The sequence below is a fragment of the Octopus bimaculoides genome, chromosome 1 (assembly GCF_001194135.2).
Source record: "Octopus bimaculoides isolate UCB-OBI-ISO-001 chromosome 1, ASM119413v2, whole genome shotgun sequence".
Taxonomy (NCBI): domain Eukaryota; kingdom Metazoa; phylum Mollusca; class Cephalopoda; order Octopoda; family Octopodidae; genus Octopus; species Octopus bimaculoides.
The window spans coordinates 102,742,277-102,749,046 of NC_068981.1; positions in this window are offsets into that span (position 1 = coordinate 102,742,277).

Genomic DNA, 6,770 nt, shown 5'->3' on the forward strand with positions numbered 1-6,770 from the left:
TATCTATCTATCTATCTATCTATCTATCTATCTATCTATCTATCTATCTATTTGTGTGTGTGTGTGTGTATGTATGTGTGTGTGTTCTAAATGAAGATAGTAAGAATAGCAAAAAAAAAAAAAATTATTATTTCTTCTCTATAGCTATAAAAAGGTAAATTGACCGTGAAACGAACCTGTATAAAAATCTGATCATCGTGCAGAAAAAGGAGTGCGCTGGTAGAAAAAGGAGTGCGCTGGTAGAAAAAGGAGTGCGTTGGTAGAAAAAGGAGTACGCTGGTAGAAAAAGGAGTGCGCTGGTAGAACCGTTAGCGCGGCGGGCAAAATGCTTAGCGGTATTTCGTGCGTCTTTACGTTCTGCATTCGAATTCCATCGAGGTCAACTTTGCTTTTCATCCTTTTGGGGGTCGATAAAATAAGTACTAGCTGACATTTGAGATCGATGTTATCGACTCATTCCCTCTCTCAAACTTTCTAGCCTTGTGCTAAAATTTCAAACCAATATATATGCAGAAAAATGAGGCAGGCAGCTGGCAGAATCGTTTTCGCACCGTTTAAAATGCTTAGCGGCATTTCGTCCGTCTTTACGTTCCGAGCTCAAATTACATCGAGATTGTCTTTGCTTTCAGCCTTTCGGGGGTCGATCTCCCGAAATTACTGGCTTTGTGCCAAAATTTGAAAGTAATATAACTGCAGAAATAGTAAAATAGTTATTGGGAAAAGAACGTTCATATGATTATGGACATTGAAATCATATGAAGGAGGAAAAAAATATTTAAGTGAGATACAGTACATCTCCCAGCATCTAATATTAACACGCACAGACACATGTTTATGTACTTACACTAGAGAGAATTTTCACGATCAACAAGTCAGATCCGATTGGCCCCATCTGATGATCGTACCATCGACAGGCTACAAGAATCTGTACCAAGAATGGTACAGATCATCAACGTCTATTTCTTTTTATTTAACTAAGTCATTTATCACTTCTCCACAATTCGGATTAGCTCTTACAAAAGTTCTTCATGTATACATGTGTGTGTGTGTGTGTGTGTGTGTGTGTGTGTGTGAAACTGTGAATAAAAAATAAGGGTGTACGAGTCAGTCTCTGTGAGTTCGTGTATTAGGGTTATGAAGTGACAAATAACAACAAACAGTCACTCAGAGTAGGACTCAATATGATGATTGAGTTAATATATTATATACAGAAGTTGAATTCTCGGCGTGGAGGCATACTCTCCCGCATGCGCACACGCGGTCACACACACGCACGTACATATATGTATATGTATGTATATATATAGAAAATATATATGTGTGTTGCTGTGTACGTGCATACATACATACGTACATACATACATACATACATATATATATATATATATATATATATATATATATATATATATATATCTGTCTACATATATATATATATATATCTGTCTACATATATATATATATATATATGTGTGTGTGTGTGTGTGTATACATATATATGTATATGTACATCCATACACATATACATACAAATACACACGCGTGCGCGCATTACAATTTTCTATTGCTTACGCGGGGCGGACATCTTAATAATTTAGTTTCTTGATATTTCAGTTATTTGTATTATTATTATTGTTATTGTTGTCATTGTTATTCGTTTTCTTGGTGTTTTTTTTTTTTAGTTTTAGTTACTATATTTTGTTGTTATTGTCAACCGCGATCGTAAACATGCTTGACAGTTTATTTAATTTTCGTTGATTTGAATCTCGTTGACATTTTTATGTTCGCAATACACGACGACAAGTCTTGTCAACGGGGAATAGAAAGAAAAAGAAAAAGAAAAAGAAATGAAAGAAGAAAGTAATGGCAAGGGATTCACACCTTTTTTCTTTTCCTTTATTACAAACACACACACACACACACACACACACACACACACACATACAAACGCAGACACACAGACACACACAGCCACACACACACACACACACACACATACAAACGCAGACACACAGAGACACACACAGGCACACACACACACTCACCCACACACAGACACACACACACACACACACACTCACACACGCACACTTACACACACTCACACACAAACTTGCATACGTTCACGCTCATTTGCATGAGGCTATTTGTCTGCGTGGGTATGTGTATGAGTGTATATGTATATATGTATGTATGTATGTATGTACGTACGTATCTTCATATATATACATATATGCATACGTACACACATATATATATACACACATATATATATACATATATATATTAATAATATAATATATCATATGATATACATACATACATACATACATACTACGTACACATTGGTGTAAATATATGCATACAATGTCATATGCATATATACATCCACTTTTTACATTCAATTGCATGTCGACACCTACATTTACGATTACGCACAGATATATGAATTCTATATACACTCATTTGCATAGAAATCTAGAAATACACTCATATCTACATATATACATATATGGATGCATAGCTGCACACACACACATATACATACATACGAGATCTAACCAATAAGTATTTAAACTGTTGCCATAGTAACGAAGCTAAAGAAGGCAGAGTGAAGCCGCTTGGCACAGATTAACCTTAAACTCTGCTGTGTATGTGCACTAAGTTTTAACATTCTAGCTTACTTCCGCTGTTTATAGCAGTGCCTGGAAGGAAGTTGTGTAGCGTGTCATCGTTGCATTGACCATGACAGAGAAAATTGTCATAGCAATACCTGCTCAGAGGCTGATGCAAAGTTGCAGAAAGTGTATGGAGAGGAGTGTATGAGTCGCACACAAGTGTACATGTGGTTCAGACGTTTCCGAAATGGCCGAAAAAAATATCGATATTGACGACGCTCTGGGAGACCGGCAACCAGTAGAACTGTGAATAACATCGTAGATGTGCGTGCAGCTATGAGGGGAAGTTGTTGAATCACCATCTGCGAGTTATCAGAGGATGTACAGATTAGTTACGGTTCAGTCCATTATCACTGAAGGTTTGGGTATGAGACGCGTGTCTGCCAAGTTTGTGGCAAAACTGCTTTCAGCTGACCAAAAAGACACTCGGGTTTCAGTTGCATAAGATCTTCTTGATTATGTCGAGAACGATGAAAACTTTTTGAAAACTTTGCGTAGGCCTCTGAGCAGGTATTACCAAACTTTTGGCAAAATTTGATTCAGATTCTCTGCTCAGCTTTCTCTGTCATGTTCAATGCGACGATCATACGCTACACACATTCCTTCCAAGCACTACTGTAAACAGTGGAAGTGATCTAGGACGTTGAAACCTAATGCGCATGCACACCAGAGTTCAAGGTCAATCTGTGTCAAGCGGATTTACTCTCCATGCTTTAACTTTGTTACTATGGCAACAGTCTAGATATTTATTGTTCAAACCACGTACATACTTACGTACATGATCCGGATTTATCTATATTTATTTCGTATGATATATTTCAGATTTCTGAATTTCATCCCCCCACCTTTTTTTTTGTACTCGTAGACATGATTATAGCGCTAATTTATTTAATTGAATTTCTTTTTGGGTACTTTCAGTCAAAAAAATACTTCTAGTTCAATGAATTCTGATGTGTTTTGAAAGAACATCTGTATTTATTATCGACATGTATTGCTCTTGTACGCCAGTGCTTTGGTCTAAGACCTGGACCGCCAGGAAGGTCTCGTAACAATTTGCTCGGGCCATTTCCAAGAATAAAAGAAAAATCTCAGTACACTTAAATTTCGTGAAGACTCAACTATCCTGTCACCCGAAAGTAGCTTTGTTCTGCCGTTCTAAATTTCTCACAGAGGCCCTACTCTTCAAATTGCATAAGTTATATAAAATGTACAGCATAGCTGCCAACTTTAGAGATTTTAAAAAAAGCCTCATAGAAACAGAATTTTTTGTCTAATCATATACTACGCTCGTTCCATTTTCTTTTCTTGTTCCGTTTGTTTTGAGTCGACTCATGGGAACCTTGTGCGTGTATAGAGAAAACCGTGTGTCTCGGTTGAAGAGGCACATTTTGAAACAAATTTATGTCCCACGTTTAAGGTAATATGTCCATATTTATTTCGTATGATACATCTGTGATTTCTCTATTCTATTTTATGTACGTAGACCTTGTTGTCATGGTTCTAAGTAACTTAATATTGATTTCCAATCGAGCGCTTTCAATGAAAACTATCCCATGTTTAGATGAGTTGAGATGCAGGAAATGTGTATCTGCTATCTACATATATATATATATATATATATATATATATATATATATATATATATATATACACACACACACACACATATATATAAAAATATACAAATATATGTATATTTATTCTAACGCATACACATGCGCGTACTCTTTCCTTTATGTAGCTCTAAAAGGTTATATATATATTGTGAAATATATTGTTTTGGCCTTCTTATTGTTATTCATTTGATTATTCAGTAGTAGACAAAACTTGTCTACATAGATAGATAGATAGATAGATAGATAGATACATACATACATACATACATACATGTATGCATGCATGCATGCATGCATACATACATATCTAAGAAATAAAATTACAAAGAAATAAGGAATTATTTAATGAACTTTATTAGCTTATAGCAGTTTCTGCATTAAGATGCAAGGCACTCACTGTTGAATGCTTGTACATCACCCTATAGCATCATCGGAGCTTCAAATAAGAAATGGGAAAACATTTGCATTTACACACACACGCAGACACACACAGATAACACAGACACACACACAGACACACACACACACACACACATACACACACACACACACACACACACACACACACACACACACACACACACACACACACACACACACACACACACACACACTCAGAAAAAAACATTACCAACGAAAAAAGTAAAACTAAAATTGCACTTCATGTTTGAAGCTCCGATGAAGCTATAGGATGATACACAAACATTCAGCTATGAATAGATTACATTTAGCAGAAACAGATGTAAGCTAATGAATTTCATGTTTTAATTTCTTCTTCCTTTGTCATTTTAATTTGTTATCACTGCTCAGTACTCGACTGACGCTTTATTCTGAAGCATATGCATATTGCGTACAAATACCAGCTTATTAGCATCACTATGCTTAAGCGTAATGATAATATTAATAATAATGAGACAATACGAAGAGTGCGATGCGATTGCAATAGATGTTTTATTGGTTGAACGATATTTCGACAGCTAGCCTGTCTTTGTCGAGTTCATAATAAAAAAGTGATACATAGAAATTGAAATTCAAAGTTTGAACGAGGCAACCAGTGTTCCCAGGTTGATGGAATGACATCATTAGTCTTCAATTTAAGTTTTTTTAACTGATAGAAATGTGGGTTTCTCATTTTGTGATTCGTATTTGATAGTACAAAATCCATTGGCCCAGGATTGGGCTCAACACTGGAGTCTAGCGAAACTAACATGGATAACAAGCCAACTGTAAGAAGGAATAAAACGCAAAAGCTGTCATTTATATTATGATTTTCCTTCAGAAAAGTCTCTCTCTTATTTAAGTGTTTTGACCTGTAACTCCTTGCACTCTAAAGGTTTATGCCACCTACTTACACCTCTGCTGCCACATTTTATATCACTGCTAACGTTCGAACCTGTCCTTTCTGAAGTGGTCAGGTGTCTCTAAGGGAAATTAACTTCGTGGTGGTTGTTGTAAATACAAAGATTTGCCATCTCAGGTTCACGTTTGATCTTCTATCCAATTGAAACTCTTTTCGGCTGCTTCTGTCATTGCCATTCAGGTGCTGGTTCTCTTTCTCCAAGAAACTGAGAGTCATTTCATAAGATTATATGTAGATTTGCCTGCAAACTTTCCTTGCTTCTACCTCTACGACAAGAACTTGTCTGCCTCCAAGAAATTGAGTACAGTTTCATTAGTTCATTGGCAGATTTGTCCCGAGACCCCCCCTGTTCTTATCTCTATTGTAAGAACTCTGATTTGGCAATCAAATTCCCTCAGGTTGCTTGCTTTCTTTCTTTTGTGCGAGTTGACTTCTTTCTGTTTTTCAAGAAGTTGTCATATCATCTTCCAAGATTCTTCACTAGTTCTTCAAACATTATTGTAATGGATCGGTTTGACTGCAGTCCTTATGACCCTTTCAACTGCTTTATCAACTGTTATCCGGTTCTTCATGAAATGTGAAGCTCCATGATTTCTTTGGTTTGAGGTGATTGTCTAGCGTTAATAGTCTGCATGCTTCTTCCTCCTTTGTGGAAAGAACTGTTGTGTCCTCTATAAAATCTCCAATAGGACGCATTTAGTTCCCATTCAGAGGCTTGCAAGACACATACTACTCATTATTGCTCACAATCTAAACTCCATTGTCATCATGAACAATATTAGAGATGCTAGCAGCTGTTATCCTAACTCATATATATATATATATATATATATATATATATATATATATATGTCATACACTATGCGAAGCTGATTTAACCTTAAAGCATAAATGCCTGTAGAATATTTGCCTGCTTGCACTATATTTCGATGACCCCGGCCGTCCAGTTCTGTAGACAGCTGCCTATTTTATTATGAGATATATATTTTTTACACACATGCATATCTTATCTTATCTTATCTATCTATCTATCGTTGTAGGGGTATCTATCTATTTATCTATTTATCTGTCTTTCTGTCTCTCTATATATCTGTCTATGTATCTATCTATCCATCT